Source organism: Ambystoma mexicanum, chromosome 12, assembly GCF_040938575.1.
Source record: "Ambystoma mexicanum isolate Mex_15411 chromosome 12, UKY_AmexF1_1, whole genome shotgun sequence".
Classification (NCBI taxonomy): Eukaryota; Metazoa; Chordata; class Amphibia; order Caudata; family Ambystomatidae; genus Ambystoma; species Ambystoma mexicanum.
This window is the reverse complement of record NC_090936.1, coordinates 357148123-357166433: the sequence shown is the minus strand read 5'-3', so window position 1 is coordinate 357166433 and position 18311 is coordinate 357148123.

Below are 18311 nucleotides of genomic sequence, written 5' to 3'. Positions count from 1 at the left end.
GCACTTCCAGGCTGGCCTGCTTCATTGCACTTCCAAGCTACCTCCTTCATAGCACTTCCAAACGACCTCCTTCATAGCACTTCCAGCCCGGCATGCCTCATAGCACTCCCAAGCTGGCCTGCTTAATAGCACTAGCAAGCTTCCAGCTTCATAGCACTTCCAAGCTACCTCCTTCATAGCGCTTGCAAACGGGCCTGCTTCATAGCGCTTCCAAGCTACCTACTTCATAGCACTTCCACGCTTCCTGCTTCATAGCACTTCCAAGCTACCTGCTTCATAGCGCTTGCAAGCGAGCCTGCTTCATAGCGCTTCCATGCTACCTGGTTCATAGCACTTCCAAGCTGCCCTGCTTCATAGCACTTCCAAGCGGCCTGCATCATAGAACTTCCAAGCTGGCCTGCTTCAAAACATGTCCAAGCTGAGCTGCTTCATAGCACATCCAAGCTGGCCTGCTTCATAGCACTTCCAAGCTGGCCTGCTAAATAGCACTACCAAGCTGCCTGCTTCATAGCATGTCCAAGCTGGTCTGCTTCATAGCACTTCCAAGCTGGCCTGCTTCACAGCACTTAACGGCTAGCCTGCTTCATAGCACTTCCAAGCTGGCCTGATTCATAGCACTTCCAGGATGGCTGCTTCATAGCACGTCCAAGCTGACCTGCTTCATAGCACTTCCAAGCTGGTCTGCTTCATAGCACTTCCAAGCTGGCCTGCTTCATAGCACTTCAAAGCTGGCCTGCTTCATAGCACTTCCAAGCTTCCTGCTTCACAGCACTTCCAAGCTACCCTGATTCATAGCACTTCCAAGCTGCCTGCTTCATGGCACTTCCAAGCTAGCGTGCTTCAAAGCACTTCCAGGCTGGCCTGCTTCGTAGCACGTCCAAGATGACCTGCTTCATAGCACTTCCAAGCTGGCCTGCTTCATAGCACTTCCAGGCTGACCTGCTTCATAGCACTTCCAAGCTGGCCTGCCTCATAGCACTTCCAAGCAGTCTGCTTCATAGCACTTCCATTCCGGCCTGCTTCATAGCACTCCCAAGCCGGTCTGCTTCATAGCACTAGCAAGCGGCCTGCTTCATAGCATTTCCAAGCGGTCTGCTTCATAGCACTTCCAGGCTGGCCTGCTTCATAGCACTTCCAAGCTGCCTCCTTCATAGCATTTCCAAACTGCCTCCTTCATAGCACTTCCAGCCCGGCCTGCTTCATAGCACTCCCAAGATGGCCTGCTTAATAGCACTAGCAAGCGGCCTGCTTCATAGCACTTCCAAGCGCTCTGCTTCATAGCACTTCCAAGCCGGCCTGCTTCATAGCGCTTCCAAGCTGGCCTGCTTCATAGTTCTTCCACGCTTCCTGCTTCATAGCACTTCTAAGCTGGCCTGCTTCATAGCACTTCCAAGCTGGCCTGCTTCATAGCAATTCAAAGCTTCCTGCTTCATAGCACTATCAAGCTTCCTGCTTCATAGCACTTCTAAGCTACCTCCTTCATAGCACTTCCAAGTTTCCTGCTTCATAGCACTTCCAAGCTGGCCTGCTTAATAGCACTACCAATCTGCCTGCTTCATAGCATGTCCAAGCTGGTCTGCTTCATAGCACTTCCAAGCTGGCCTGCTTCAGAGCACTTCCAGGCTGGCCTGCTTCATAGCACTTCCAAGCTGGCCTGCTTCATAGCACTTCCAGGCTGGCTGCTTCATAGCACATCCAAGCTGACCTGCTTCATAGCACTTCCAAGCGGCCTGCTTCATAGCACTTCCAAGCACTTCCAAACTAGCCTGCTTCGTAGCACTTCCAAGCACTTCCAAACTGGCCTGCTCCATAGCACATCCAAGCTGGCCTGCTTAATAGCACTTCCAAGCTGCCTGCTTCATAGCACTTCCAAGCTGGCCTGCTTCATAGCACTTCAAAGCTAGCCTACTTCATAGCACTTCCAAGCTAAACTGCTTCAGAGCGCTTCCAGGTTGGCCTGCTTCATAGCACTTCCAAGCTGGCCTGCTCCATAGCACTTCCAAGCTGGCCTGCAAGCTGCACTTCCAGGCTGCCTGCTTCATAGCACTTCCAAGCTGGTCTGCTTCAAAGCACTTCCAAGCAGGCCTGCTTCATAGCACTTCCAAGATGCCTGCTTCATAGCGCTTCCAAGCTGGCCTGCTTCATAGCACTTCCAAAGTAGCCTGTTTGATAGCACTTCCAAGCTAGCCTGCTTCGTAGCACTTCCAGGCTGGCCTGCTTCGTAGCACGTCCAAGATGACCTGCTTCATAGCACTTCCAAGCTGGCCAACTTCATAGCACTTCCAGGCTGACCTGCTTCATAGCACTTCCAAGCTGGCCTCCCTCATTGCACTTCCAGGCTGGCCTGCTTCATAGCACTAGCAAGCGGCCTGCTTCATAGCACTTCCAAGCAGTCTGCTTCATAGCACTTCCTGCCCGGCCTGCTTCATAGCACTCCCAAGCCGGTCTGCTTAATTGCACTAGCAAGCGGCCTGCTTCATAGCACTTCCAAGCGGTCTGCTTCATAGCACTTCCAAGCTGGCCTGCTTAATAGCACTACCAAGCTGCCTGCTTCATAGCATGTCCAAGCTGGTCTGCTTCTTAGCACTTCCAAGCTGGCCTGCTTCACAGCACTTCCAGTCTGGCCTGCTTCATAGCACTTCCAAGCTGGACTGCTTCAATGCACTTCCAGGCTGGCTGCTTCATAGCACGTCCAAGCTGACCTGTTTCATAGCACTTCCAAGCTGCCTGGTCCATGGCACTTCCAAGCACTTCCAAACTGGCCTGCTCCATAGCACTTCCAAGCACTTCCAAACTGGCCTGCTCCATAGCAAATCCAATCTGGCCTGCTTAATAGCACTTTCAAGCTGCCTGCTTCAAAGCACTTCCAAGCTGCCTGCTTCATAACACTTCCAAGCTGGCCTGCTTCATAGCACTTCCAAGCTGGCCTGCTTCATAGCACTTGCAAGCTGACCTGCTTCATAGCACTTCCAGACTGGCCTGCTTCATAGCACTTCCAAGCTGGCCTGCTTCATAGCACTTCCAAACTGGCCTGATTAATAGCACTTCCAAGCTTCCTGCTTAATAGCACTTCCAAGCTGGCTTACTTAATAGCACTTTCAAGCTGGCCTGCTTCATTGCACTTCTAAGCTGGCCTGCCTCATAGCACTTCCAAGCTGACCTGCTTCAGAGCGCTTCCAGGTTGGCCTGCTTCATAGCAGTTCCAATCTGGCCTGCTTCATAGCACTTCCAAGAAGGTCTGCAAGCTGCACTTCCAAGCTGCCTGCTTCATAGCACTTCCAAGCTGCATGCTTCATAAGTGCCTGCTACATAGCACTTCCAAGCTGCCTGCTTCATAGCACTTCCAAGCTGGTCTGCTTCATAGCACTTCCAAGCAGGCCTGCTTCATAGCACTTCCAAGGTGCCTGCTTCATAGCGCTTCCAAGATGGCCTGCTTCATAGCACTTCCAAGCTTCCTGCTTCATAGCACTTCCAAGCTAGCCTGATTCATAGCACTTCCAAGCTGTCTGCTTCATGGCACTTCCAAGCTAGCCTGCTTCGTAGCACTTCCAGTCTGGCCTGCTTCGTAGCACGTCCAAGATGACCTGCTTCATAGCACTTCCAAGCTGGCCTGCTTCATATCACTTCCAGGCTGACCTGCTTCATAGCACTTCCAAGCTGGCCTGCCTCATAGCACTTCCAGGCTGGCCTGCATCATAGCACTAGCAAGCGGCCTGCTTCATAGCACTTCCAAGCTGCCTGCTTCATAGCACTTCCAAGCTGGGTGCTTCCTAGCACTTCCAAGCTGGCCTGCTTAATAGTTCTTCCAAGCTTCCTGCTTCATGGCACTTCCAAGCTGACCTGCTTCGTAGCACTTCCAGGCTGGCCTGCTTCATAGCACGTCCAAGATGACCTGCTTCGTAGCACTTCCAAGCTGGCCTGCTTCATAGCACTTCCAGGCTGACCTTTTTCATAGCACTTCCAAGCTGGACTGCTTCATAGCACTTCCAGGCTGGCCTGCTTCATAGCATTTCCAAGCTGCCTCCTTCATAGCACTTCCAAACTGCCTCCTTCATAGCACTTCCAGCCAAGCCTGCTTCATAGCACTTCCAAAGTAGCCTGTTTGATAGCACTTCCAAGCTAGCCTGCTTCGTAGCAGTTCCAAGCTGACCTGCTTCGTAGCACGTCCAAGATGACCTGCTTCATAGCACTTCCAAGCTGGCCAACTTCATAGCACTTCCAGGCTGACCTGCTTCATAGCACTTCCAAGCTGGCCTCCCTCATTGCACTTCCAGGCTGGCCTGCTTCATAGCACTAGCAAGCGGCCTGCTTCATAGCACTTCCAAGCAGTCTGCTTCATAGCACTTCCTGCCCGGCCTGCTTCATAGCACTCCCAAGCCGGTCTGCTTAATTGCACTAGCAAGCGGCCTGCTTCATAGCACTTCCAAGCGGTCTGCTTCATAGCACTTCCAAGCTGGCCTGCTTAATAGCACTACCAAGCTGCCTGCTTCATAGCATGTCCAAGCTGGTCTGCTTCATAGCACTTCCAAGCTGGCCTGCTTCACAGCACTTCCAGTCTGGCCTGCTTCATAGCACTTCCAAGCTGGACTGCTTCAATGCACTTCCAGGCTGGCTGCTTCATAGCACGTCCAAGCTGACCTGTTTCATAGCACTTCCAAGCTGCCTGGTCCATGGCACTTCCAAGCACTTCCAAACTGGCCTGCTCCATAGCACTTCCAAGCACTTCCAAACTGGCCTGCTCCATAGCAAATCCAATCTGGCCTGCTTAATAGCACTTTCAAGCTGCCTGCTTCAAAGCACTTCCAAGCTGCCTGCTTCATAACACTTCCAAGCTGGCCTGCTTCATAGCACTTCCAAGCTGGCCTGCTTCATAGCACTTGCAAGCTGACCTGCTTCATAGCACTTCCAGACTGGCCTGCTTCATAGCACTTCCAAGCTGGCCTGCTTCATAGCACTTCCAAACTGGCCTGATTAATAGCACTTCCAAGCTTCCTGCTTAATAGCACTTCCAAGCTGGCTTACTTAATAGCACTTTCAAGCTGGACTGCTTCATAGCACTTCCAGGCTGGCCTGCTTCATAGCATTTCCAAGCTGCCTCCTTCATAGCACTTCCAAACTGCCTCCTTCATAGCACTTCCAGCCAAGCCTGCTTCATAGCACTCCCAAGCTGGCCTGCTTAATAGCACTTCCAAGCTGGCCGGCTTCATAGCAGTTCCAAGCTGACCTGCTTAATAGCATGTCCAAGCTGCCCTGCTTCATAGCACTTCCAAACTGGCCTGCTTAATAGCACTTCCAAGCTGCCTGCTTCATAGCACTTCAAAGCTGGCCTGCTTAATAGCACCTCCAAGCTGGCCTGCTTCATTGCACTTCCAAGCTGACTTGCTTCATAGCGCTTCCAGGATGGCCTTCTTCATAGCACTTCCAAGCTGGCCTGCTTCATAGCACTTCCAAGCTGGCCTGCAAACTGCACTTCCAAGCTGTGTGCTTCATAGCACTTCCAAGCTGCCTGCTTCATAGCACTCCCAAGATTCCTACTTCATAGCTCTTCCAAGCTGGCCTGCTTCATAGCACTTGTAAGCTGACCTGCTTCATAGCACTTCCAGACTGGCCTGCTTCGTAGCACTTCCAAGCTGGCCTGCTTCATAGCACTTCCAAACTGGCCTGCTTAATAGCCCTTCCAAGCTGCCTGCTTCATAGCACTTCCAAGCTGGACTGCTACATTGCACTTCCAAGCTTCCTGCGTCATAGCACTTCCAAGCTAGCCTGCTTCATAGCACTTCCAAGCTGCCTGCTTCATGGCACTTCCAAGCTGGCCTGCTTCGTAGCACTTCCAGGCTGGCCTGCTTCGTAGCACTTCCAAGCTGCCTGCTTCATAGCACTTCCAAGCTGCCTGCTTCATAGCACTCCCAAGATGCCTGCTTCATAGCGCTTCCAAGCTGGCCTGCTTCATAGCACTTCCAAGCTGGCCTGATTCATAGCACTTGCAAGCTGACCTGCTTCATAGCACTTCCAAACTGGCCTGCTTCGTAGCACTTCCAAGTTGCCTGCTTCATAGCACTTCCAACCTGGACTGCTTCAGTGCACTTTCAAGCTTCCTGCGTCATAGCACTTCCAAGCTAGCCTGCTTCATAGCACATCCAAGATGACCTGCTTCATAGCCCTTCCAAGCTGGCCTGCTTCATAGCACTTCCAGGTTGGCCTGCTTCATAGCACGTCCAGGCTGGCCTGCTTCATAGCACTTCCAAGCTACCTCCTTCATAGCACTTCCAAACTGCCTCCTTCATAGCACTTCCAGCCCGGCCTGCTTCATAGCACTCCCAAGCCGGTCTGCTAATAGCTCTAGCAAGCGGCCTGCTTCATAGCACTTCCAAGCGGTCTGCCTCATAGCACTTCCAAGCCGGCCTGCTTCATAGCACTTCCAAGTTGGCCGGTTTCATAGCACTTCCAAGCTGCCTGCTTCATAGCACTTCCAAGCTGGCCTGCTTCATAGCGCTTCCAAGCTGGCCTGCTTCAAAGTTCTTCCAAGCTTCCTGCTTCATAGCACTTCTAAGCTGGCCTGCTTCATAGCACTTCCAAGCTTCCTGCTTCATAGCACTTCCAAGCTTCCTCCTTCATGGCACTTCCAAGCTGGCCTGCTTTGTAGCACTTCCAGGCTGGCCTGCTTCGTAGCACGTCCAAGATGACCTGCTTCGTAGCACTTCCAAGCTGGCCTGCTTCATAGCACTTCCAGGCTGACCTTTTTCATAGCACTTCCAAGCTGGCCTGCTTCATAGCACTTCCAGGTTGGCCTGCTTCATAGCACGTCCAAGCTGCCTCCTTCATAGCACTTCAAAGCTGGCCTGCTTAATAGCACTTCCAAGCTTGCTTGCTTCATATCGCTTCCAGGTTGGCCTGCTTCATAGCACTTCCAAGCTGGCCTGCTTCATAGCACTTCCAAGCTGGCCTGCAAGCTGCACTTCCAAGCTGCCTGCTTCATAGGACTTCCAAGCTGCCTGCTTCATAGCACTCCCAAGATGCCTGCTTCATAGCTCTTCCAAGCTGGCCTGCTTCATAGCACCTCCAAGCTGGCCTGCTTCATAGCACTTGCAAGCTGACCTGCTTCATAGCACTTCCAGACTGGCCTGCTTCGTAGTACTTCCAAGCTGGCCTGCTTCATAGCACTTCCAAACAGGCCTGCTTAATAGCCCTTCTAAGCTGCCTGCTTCATAGCACTTCCAAGCTGGACTGCTTCAGTGCACTTCCAAGCTTCCTGCGTCATAGCACTTCCAAGCTAGCCTGCTTCATAGCACTTCCAAGCTGCCTGCTTAATGGCACTTCCAAGCTGGCCTGCTTCTTAGCACTTCCAGGCTGGCCTGCTTCATAGCACATCCAAGATGACCTGCTTCATAGCACTTCCTGTCATGATCTCTGCTTCCAAAAGGTCAGGGTTTTCCCAACTCCCTTGGAAGCAGATCCATAACCCAGGTTCCGAGTGCCAACCAGTCCCAATTGGGACCTTTTGGACCCAGTCCTGGCGCCAGTGGCACCAGGCTCATAAATATGCCCAGTCCCAGCGCTGGAAGCGCCGGGCTCATAATGCTTGGGTGGACTTACCTGCAGCAGACCATGCTGCTTACTTGCCTGCCAGTTGAGTCTCTGATCCTCTTCTGTTTGGAACTACTTTTCCTGTTGGGTGGGGCAGGAGCCACTCCCTAGATTCAGAACACTGGAACTCTTCTGGAAAGCAGGAACTCTTTTCTTAGGCGTGGCTGTGGAAGGAGACACCTAAGCACTACAGGAGGCTATTTAAACCACACCCGATGGATGAATCTTGCTTTGCGTTATTCTGCATCCTCAGCAGCAGAACGCTCATCGTGTCTTCTGCATCTGATCCTGGGCCTAAGGAAAAAGGCTTACCATTCTGAATCCAGTCTTCAGCAACACCTATAAAGACAAGAAAGAACAGGTTAGCATTACGGTCTCCAGTGACAGCTCTTCACTTACCTGGTCCATCGGCTGTCACCAACGCCTCGCGCTGCATTCCGGCATCTGAAAGACAAAGGCTTACCTACTCTTCGTGCGCTCCGGAGGTCTTCACACTGCATTCCGGCATCTGAAAGACAAAAGCTTACCAACTCTTTGCACGCTCCGGAGGCCTTCGGCGCTGCATCCCGCATCTGAAAGACAAAACAAGGTGCGTTTAAAGACATTGGGGAACTTTAATACTCACGTGCCATTACTCCTTTCCACATCTAACCCAGTGGGTATTCCGGCACCCTGCAGCCGCCCCGAACTTGTACCTGCAAAATAAAAAGACAGTTAGAGCGCATCGTGAAGCAGGCAACAAGCGCTTACTTACGTGCTTCCAGGCGCTTCTATTCATCACACGGGCTCCATCTTCAACTCACTTCAGCCCGCCATCCGCCATCGCCGGAACCCTGCAAAACAAGAGACATCATTACTAAAGACTTTAAAGACATTAGAATTACTTGAAACTTACAGTTCGTGCAGTAAACGACGGACAGCAGTCCTCTGAAGTCAAGAGGCCTGCTCCCCTTATCCAGTGAAGAAACTGGTTACAGCACCCTGCCTCGAGGCAGATGGAGAGCACGGCGTTCACTTACCTAAAACATCTTACCCTTCGAGCCAGACATACAGTGCACAGAGGTCCAGCCCAAAGAGCCAGCCGTGTGTTACACATCACCTTTGAAGATACGGTATACGCCCAGTCAAGACCGGCGCCTCTACGGGAATCAGGTGAGCGTTACACTTCCAAGCTGGCCTGCTTCATAGCACTTCCAGGTTGGCCTGCTTCATAGCACGTCCAGGCTGGCCTGCTTCATAGCACTTCCAAGCTGCCTCCTTCATAGCACTTCCAAACTGCCTCCTTCATAGCACTTCCAGCCCGGCCTGCTTCATAGCACTCCCAAGCCGGTCTGCTTAATAGCTCTAGCAAGCGGCCTGCTTCATAGCACTTCCAAGCGGTCTGCCTCATAGCACTTCCAAGCCGGCCTGCTACATGGCACTTTCAAGTTGGCCGGTTTCATAGCACTTCCAAGCTGCCTGCTTCATAGCACTTCCAAGCTGGCCTGCTTCATAGCGCTTCCAAGCTGGGCTGCTTCATAGTTCTTCCAAGCTTCCTGCTTCATAGCACTTCTAAGCTGGCCTGCTTCATAGCACTTCCAAGCTTCCTGCTTCATAGCACTTCCAAGCTTCCTGCTTCATGGCACTTCCAAGCTGGCCTGCTTTGTAGCACTTCCAGGCTGGCCTGCTTCGTAGCACGTCCAAGATGACCTGCTTCGTAGCACTTCCAAGCTGGCCTGCTTCATAGCACTTCCAGGCTGACCTGTTTCATAGCACTTCCAAGCTGGCCTGCTTCATAGCACTTCCAGGTTGGCCTGCTTCATAGCACATCCAAGCTGCCTCCTTCATAGCACTTCAAAGCTGGCCTGCTTAATAGCACTTCCAAGGTTGCTTGCTTCATATCGTTTCCAGGTTGGCCTGCTTCATAGCACTTCCAAGCTGGCCTGCTTCATAGCACTTCCAAGCTGGCCTGCAAGCTGCACTTCCAAGCTGCCTGCTTCATAGGACTTCCAAGCTGCCTGCTTCATAGCACTCCCAGGATGCCTGCTTCATAGTGCTTCCAAGCTGGCCTGCTTCATAGCACCTCCAAGCTGGCCTGCTTCATAGCACTTGCAAGCTGACCTGCTTCATAGCACTTCCAGACTGGCCTGCTTCATAGTACTTCCAAGCTGGCCTGCTTCATAGCACTTCCAAACAAGCCTGCTTAATAGCCCTTCCAAGATGCCTGCTTCATAGCACTTCCAAGCTGGACTACTTCAGTGCACTTCCAAGCTTCCTGCGTTTTAGCACTTCCAAGCTAGCCTGCTTCATAGCACTTCCAAGCTGCCTGCTTAATGGCACTTCCAAGCTGGCCTGCTTCTTAGCACTTCCAGGCTGGCCTGCTTCGTAGCACATCCAAGATGACCTGCTTCATAGCACTTCCAAGCTGGCCTGCTTCATAGCACTTCCAGGTTGGCCTGCTTCATAGCACTTCCAAGCTGCCTCCTTCATAGCACTTCCAAACTGCCTCCTTAATACACTTCCAGCCCGGCCTGCTTCATAGCACTCCCAAGCCGGTCTGCTTAATAGCTCTAGCAAGCGGCCTGCTTCATAGCACTTCCAAGCGGTCTGCCTCATAGCACTTCCAAGCCGGCCGGCTACATGGCACTTTCAAGTTGGCCGGTTTCATAGCACTTCCAAGCTGCCTGCTTCATAGCACTTCCAAGCTGGCCTGCTTCATAGCGCTTCCAAGCTGGGCTGCTTCATAGTTCTTCCAAGCTTCCTGCTTCATAGCACTTTTAAGCTGGCCTGCTTCATAGCACTTCCAAGCTTCCTGCTTCATAGCACTTCCAAGCTTCCTGCTTCATGGCACTTCCAAGCTGGCCTGCTTTGTAGCACTTCCAGGCTGGCCTGCTTCGTAGCACGTCCAAGATGACCTGTTTCGTAGCACTTCCAAGCTGGCCTGCTTCATAGCACTTCCAGGCTGACGTGTTTCATAGCACTTCCAAGCTGGCCTGCTTCATAGCACTTCCAGGCTGGCCTGCTTCATAGCACGTCCAAGCTGCCTCCTTCATAGCACTTCAAAGCTGGCCTGCTTAATAGCACTTCCAAGCTGGCTTGCTTCATAGCGCTTCCAGGTTGGCCTGCTTCATAGCACTTCCAAGCTGGCCTTCTTCATAGCACTTCCAAGCTGGCCTGCTTCATAGAACTTCCAAGCTGGTCTGCAAGCTGCACTTCCAAGCTGCCTGCTTCATAGGACTTCCAAGCTGACTGCTTCATAGCACTCCCAAGATGCCTGCTTCATAGCACTTCCAAGCTGGCCTGCTTCATAGCACCTCCAAGCTGGCCTGCTTCATAGCACTTGCAAGCTGACCTACTTCATAGCACTTCCAGACTGGCCTGCTTCGTAGCACTTCCAAGCTGGCCTGCTTCATAGCACTTCCAAACAGGCATGCTTAATAGCCCTTCCAAGCTGCCTGCTTCATAGCACTTCCAAGCTGGACTGCTTCAGTGCACATCCAAGCTTCCTGCATCATAGCACTTCCAAGCTAGCCTGCTTCATGTCACTTCCAAGCTGCCTGCTTCATGGTACTTCCAAGCTGGCCTGCTTCATAGCACTTCCAGGTTGGCCTGCTTCATAGCACTTCCAGGCTGGCCTGCTTCATAGCACTTCCAAGCTGCCTCCTTCATAGCCCTTCCAAACTGCCTCCTTCAAAGCACTTCCAGCCCAGCCTGCTTCATAGCACTCCCAAGCCGGTCTGCTTAATAGCACTAGCAAGCGGCCTGCTTCATAGCACTTCCAAGCGGTCTGCTTTATAGCACTTCCAAGCCGCCCTGCTTCATAGCACTTCAAAGTTGGCCGGTTTCATAGCACTTCCAAGTTGCCTGCTTCATAGCACTTCCAAGATGGCCTGCTTCATAGCGCTTCCAAGCTGGCCTGCTTAATAGTTCTTCCAAGATTCCTGCTTCATAGCACTTCTAAGCTGGCCTGCTTCATAGCACTTCCAAGCTGGCCTGCAAGCTGCACTTGCAAGATGCCTGCTTCATAGGACTCCCAAGATGCCTGCTTCATAGCGCTTCCAAGCTGGCCTGCTTCATAGCACCTCCAAGATGGCCTGCTTAATAGCACTTGCAAGCTGACCTGCTTCATAGCACTTCCAGACTGGCTTGCTTCATAGCACTTCCAAGCTGGCCTGCTTCATAGCACTTCCAAACAGGCATGCTTAATAGCCCTTCCAAGCTGCCTGCTTCATAGCACTTCCAAGCTGGACTGCTTCAGTGCACTTCCAAGCTTCCTGCGTCATAGCACTTCCAAGCTAGCCTGCTTCATAGCACTTCCAAGCTGCCTGCTTCATGGTACTTCCAAGCTGGCCTGCTTCGTAGCACTTCCAGGCTGGCCTGCTTCGTAGTACATCCAAGATGACCTGCTTCATAGCACATCCAAGCTGACCTGCTTCATAGCACTTCCAGGTTGGCCTGCTTCATAGAACTTCCAGGCTGGCCTGCTTCATAGCACTTCCAAGCTGCCTCCTTCATAGCCCTTCCAAACTGCCTCCTTCAAAGCACTTCAAGCCCAGCCTGCTTCATAGCACTCCCAAGCCGGTCTGCTTAATAGCACTAGCAAGCGGCCTGCTTCACAGCACTTCCAAGCGGTCTGCTTCATAGCACTTCCAAGCCGGCCTGCTTCATAGCACTTCCAAGTTGGCCGGTTTCATAGCACTTCCAAGCTGCCTGCTTCATAGCACTTCCAAGCTGTCCTGCTTCATAGCGCTTCCAAGCTGGCCTGCTTAATAGTTCTTCCAAGATTCCTGCTTCAATGCACTTCTAAACTGGCCTGCTTCATAGCACTTCCAAGCTTCCTGCTTCATAGCACTTCCAAGCTTCCTGCTTCATGGCACTTGTAAGCTGGCCTGCTTTGTAGTACTTCCAGGCTGGCCTGCTTAGTAGCACGTCCAAGATGACCTGTTTCGTAGCACTTCCAAGCTGGCCTGCTTCATAGCACTTCCAGGCTGACCTGTTTCATAGCACTTCCAAGCTGGCCTGCTTCATAGCACTTCCAGGCTGGCCTGCTTCATAGCACTTCCAAGCTGCCTCCTTCATAGCATTTCCAAACTGCCTCCTTCATAGCACTTCCAACCTGGCCTGCTTCATAGTACTCCCACGCCGGCCTGCTTAATAGCACTAGCAAGCGTCCTGCTTCATAGCACTTCCAAGCGGTCTGCTTCATAGCACTTCCAAGCCGGCCTGCTTCATAGCACTTCCAAGTCAGCCTTTTAGATAGCACTTCCAAGCTGCCTGCTTCATAGCACTTCCAAGCTGGCCTGCTTCATAGTGCTTCCAAGCTGCCTGCTTCATAGTTCTTCCAAGCTTCCTGCTTCATAGCCCTTCCAAGCTGGCCTGCTTCATAGCACTTCCAAGCTATCAGCTTCATAGCACTTCCAAGCTTCCAGCTTCATAGCACTTCCAAGCTACCTCCTTCATAGCGCTTGCAAACGGGCCTGCTTCATAGCGCTTCCAAGCTACCTACTTCATAGCACTTCCACGCTTCCTGCTTCATAGCACTTCCAAGCTACCTGCTTCATAGCGCTTGCAAGTGAGCCTGCTTCATAGCGCTTCCATGCTACCTGGTTCATAGCACTTCCAAGCTGGCCTGCTTCATAGCACTTCCAAGCGGCCTGCTTCATAGAACTTCCAAGCTGGCCTGCTTCAAAACATGTCCAAGCTGAGCTGCTTCATAGCACATCCAAGCTGGCCTGCTTCATAGCACTTCCAAGCTGGCCTGCTAAATAGCACTACCAAGCTGCCTCCTTCATAGCATGTCCAAGCTGGTCTGCTTCATAGCACTTCCAAGCTGGCCTGCTTCATAGCACTTCCAGGATGGCTGCTTCATAGCATGTCCAAGCTGCCTGCTTCATAGCACTTCCAAGCTGGGTGCTTCCTAGCACTTCCAATCTGGCCTGCTTAATAGTTCTTCCAAGCTTCCTGCTTCATTGCACTTCCAAGCTGGCCTGCTTCATAGCACTTCCAAGCTTCCTGCTTCATAGCACTTCCAAGCTTCCTGCTTCATGGCACTTCCAAGCTGACCTGCTTCGTAGCACTTCCAGGCTGGCCTGCTTCATAGCACGTCCAAGATGACCTGCTTCGTAGCACTTCCAAGCTGGCCTGCTTCATAGCACTTCCAGGCTGACCTTTTTCATAGCACTTCCAAGCTGGACTGCTTCATAGCACTTCCAGGCTGGCCTGCTTCATAGCATTTCCAAGCTGCCTCCTTCATAGCACTTCCAAACTGCCTCCTTCATAGCACTTCCAGCCAAGCCTGCTTCATAGCACTCCCAAGCTGGCCTGCTTAATAGCACTTCCAAGCTGGCCGGCTTCATAGCAGTTCCAAGCTGACCTGCTTAATAGCATGTCCAAGCTGCCCTGCTTCATAGCACTTCCAAACTGGCCTGCTTAATAGCACTTCCAAGCTGCCTGCTTCATAGCACTTCAAAGCTGGCCTGCTTAATAGCACCTCCAAGCTGGCCTGCTTCATTGCACTTCCAAGCTGGCCTGCTTCATAGCACTTCCAAGCTGGCCTGCAAACTGCACTTCCAAGCTGTGTGCTTCATAGCACTTCCAAGCTGCCTGCTTCATAGCACTCCCAAGATGCCTACTTCATAGCTCTTCCAAGCTGGCCTGCTTCATAGCACTTGTAAGCTGACCTGCTTCATAGCACTTCCAGACTGGCCTGCTTCGTAGCACTTCCAAGCTGGCCTGCTTCATAGCACTTCCAAACTGGCCTGCTTAATAGCCCTTCCAAGCTGCCTGCTTCATAGCACTTCCAAGCTGGACTGCTACATTGCACTTCCAAGCTTCCTGCGTCATAGCACTTCCAAGCTAGCCTGCTTCATAGCACTTCCAAGCTGCCTGCTTCATGGCACTTCCAAGCTGGCCTGCTTCGTAGCACTTCCAGGCTGGCCTGCTTCGTAGCACTTCCAAGCTGCCTGCTTCATAGCACTTCCAAGCTGCCTGCTTCATAGCACTCCCAAGATGCCTGATTCATAGCACTTGCAAGCTGACCTGCTTCATAGCACTTCCAGACTGGCCTGCTTCGTAGCACTTCCAAGTTGCCTGCTTCATAGCACTTCCAACCTGGACTGCTTCAGTGCACTTTCAAGCTTCCTGCGTCATAGCACTTCCAAGCTAGCCTGCTTCATAGCACATCCAAGATGACCTGCTTCATAGCCCTTCCAAGCTGGCCTGCTTCATAGCACTTCCAGGTTGGCCTGCTTCATAGCACGTCCAGGCTGGCCTGCTTCATAGCACTTCCAAGCTACCTCCTTCATAGCACTTCCAAACTGCCTCCTTCATAGCACTTCCAGCCCGGCCTGCTTCATAGCACTCCCAAGCCGGTCTGCTAATAGCTCTAGCAAGCGGCCTGCTTCATAGCACTTCCAAGCGGTCTGCCTCATAGCACTTCCAAGCCGGCCTGCTTCATAGCACTTCCAAGTTGGCCGGTTTCATAGCACTTCCAAGCTGCCTGCTTCATAGCACTTCCAAGCTGGCCTGCTTCATAGCGCTTCCAAGCTCGCCTGCTTCAAAGTTCTTCCAAGCTTCCTGCTTCATAGCACTTCTAAGCTGGCCTGCTTCATAGCACTTCCAAGCTTCCTGCTTCATAGCACTTCCAAGCTTCCTGCTTCATGGCACTTCCAAGCTGGCCTGCTTTGTAGCACTTCCAGGCTGGCCTGCTTCGTAGCACGTCCAAGATGACCTGCTTCGTAGCACTTCCAAGCTGGCCTGCTTCATAGCACTTCCAGGCTGACCTTTTTCATAGCACTTCCAAGCTGGCCTGCTTCATAGCACTTCCAGGTTGGCCTGCTTCATAGCACGTCCAAGCTGCCTCCTTCATAGCACTTCAAAGCTGGCCTGCTTAATAGCACTTCCAAGCTTGCTTGCTTCATATCGCTTCCAGGTTGGCCTGCTTCATAGCACTTCCAAGCTGGCCTGCTTCATAGCACTTCCAAGCTGGCCTGCAAGCTGCACTTCCAAGCTGCCTGCTTCATAGGACTTCCAAGCTGCCTGCTTCATAGCACTCCCAAGATGCCTGCTTCATAGCTCTTCCAAGCTGGCCTGCTTCATAGCACCTCCAAGCTGGCCTGCTTCATAGCACTTGCAAGCTGACCTGCTTCATAGCACTTCCAGACTGGCCTGCTTCGTAGTACTTCCAAGCTGGCCTGCTTCATAGCACTTCCAAACAGGCCTGCTTAATAGCCCTTCCAAGCTGCCTGCTTCATAGCACTTCCAAGCTGGACTGCTTCAGTGCACTTCCAAGCTTCCTGCGTCATAGCACTTCCAAGCTAGCCTGCTTCATAGCACTTCCAAGCTGCCTGCTTAATGGCACTTCCAAGCTGGCCTGCTTCTTAGCACTTCCAGGCTGGCCTGCTTCATAGCACATCCAAGATGACCTGCTTCATAGCACTTCCTGTCATGATCTCTGCTTCCAAAAGGTCAGGGTTTTCCCAACTCCCTTGGAAGCAGATCCATAACCCAGGTTCCGAGTGCCAACCAGTCCCAATTGGGACCTTTTGGACCCAGTCCTGGCGCCAGTGGCACCAGGCTCATAAATATGCCCAGTCCCAGCGCTGGAAGCGCCGGGCTCATAATGCTTGGGTGGACTTACCTGCAGCAGACCATGCTGCTTACTTGCCTGCCAGTTGAGTCTCTGATCCTCTTCTGTTTGGAACTACTTTTCCTGTTGGGTGGGGCAGGAGCCACTCCCTAGATTCAGAACACTGGAACTCTTCTGGAAAGCAGGAACTCTTTTCTTAGGCGTGGCTGTGGAAGGAGACACCTAAGCACTACAGGAGGCTATTTAAACCACACCCGATGGATGAATCTTGCTTTGCGTTATTCTGCATCCTCAGCAGCAGAACGCTCATCGTGTCTTCTGCATCTGATCCTGGGCCTAAGGAAAAAGGCTTACCATTCTGAATCCAGTCTTCAGCAACACCTATAAAGACAAGAAAGAACAGGTTAGCATTACGGTCTCCAGTGACAGCTCTTCACTTACCTGGTCCATCGGCTGTCACCAACGCCTCGCGCTGCATTCCGGCATCTGAAAGACAAAGGCTTACCTACTCTTCGTGCGCTCCGGAGGTCTTCACACTGCATTCCGGCATTTGAAAGACAAAAGCTTACCAACTCTTTGCACGCTCCGGAGGCCTTCGGCGCTGCATCCCGCATCTGAAAGACAAAACAAGGTGCGTTTAAAGACATTGGGGAACTTTAATACTCACGTGCCATTACTCCTTTCCACATCTAACCCAGTGGGTATTCCGGCACCCTGCAGCCGCCCCGAACTTGTACCTGCAAAATAAAAAGACAGTTAGAGCGCATCGTGAAGCAGGCAACAAGCGCTTACTTACGTGCTTCCAGGCGCTTCTATTCATCACACGGGCTCCATCTTCAACTCACTTCAGCCCGCCATCCGCCATCGCCGGAACCCTGCAAAACAAGAGACATCATTACTAAAGACTTTAAAGACATTAGAATTACTTGAAACTTACCGTTCGTGCAGTAAACGACGGACAGCAGTCCTCTGAAGTCAAGAGGCCTGCTCCCCTTATCCAGTGAAGAAACTGGTTACAGCACCCTGCCTCGAGGCAGATGGAGAGCACGGCGTTCACTTACCTAAAACATCTTACCCTTCGAGCCAGACATACAGTGCACAGAGGTCCAGCCCAAAGAGCCAGCCGTGTGTTACACATCACCTTTGAAGATACGGTATACGCCCAGTCAAGACCGGCGCCTCTACGGGAATCAGGTGAGCGTTACACTTCCAAGCTGGCCTGCTTCATAGCACTTCCAGGTTGGCCTGCTTCATAGCACGTCCAGGCTGGCCTGCTTCATAGCACTTCCAAGCTGCCTCCTTCATAGCACTTCCAAACTGCCTCCTTCATAGCACTTCCAGCCCGGCCTGCTTCATAGCACTCCCAAGCCGGTCTGCTTAATAGCTCTAGCAAGCGGCCTGCTTCATAGCACTTCCAAGCGGTCTGCCTCATAGCACTTCCAAGCCGGCCTGCTACATGGCACTTTCAAGTTGGCCGGTTTCATAGCACTTCCAAGCTGCCTGCTTCATAGCACTTCCAAGCTGGCCTGCTTCATAGCGCTTCCAAGCTGGGCTGCTTCATAGTTCTTCCAAGCTTCCTGCTTCATAGCACTTCTAAGCTGGCCTGCTTCATAGCACTTCCAAGCTTCCTGCTTCATAGCACTTCCAAGCTTCCTGCTTCATGGCACTTCCAAGCTGGCCTGCTTTGTAGCACTTCCAGGCTGGCCTGCTTCGTAGCACGTCCAAGATGACCTGCTTCGTAGCACTTCCAAGCTGGCCTGCTTCATAGCACTTCCAGGCTGACCTGTTTCATAGCACTTCCAAGCTGGCCTGCTTCATAGCACTTCCAGGTTGGCCTGCTTCATAGCACATCCAAGCTGCCTCCTTCATAGCACTTCAAAGCTGGCCTGCTTAATAGCACTTCCAAGGTTGCTTGCTTCATATCGTTTCCAGGTTGGCCTGCTTCATAGCACTTCCAAGCTGGCCTGCTTCATAGCACTTCCAAGCTGGCCTGCAAGCTGCACTTCAAAGCTGCCTGCTTCATAGGACTTCCAAGCTGCCTGCTTCATAGCACTCCCAAGATGCCTGCTTCATAGTGCTTCCAAGCTGGCCTGCTTCATAGCACCTCCAAGCTGGCCTGCTTCATAGCACTTGCAAGCTGACCTGCTTCATAGCACTTCCA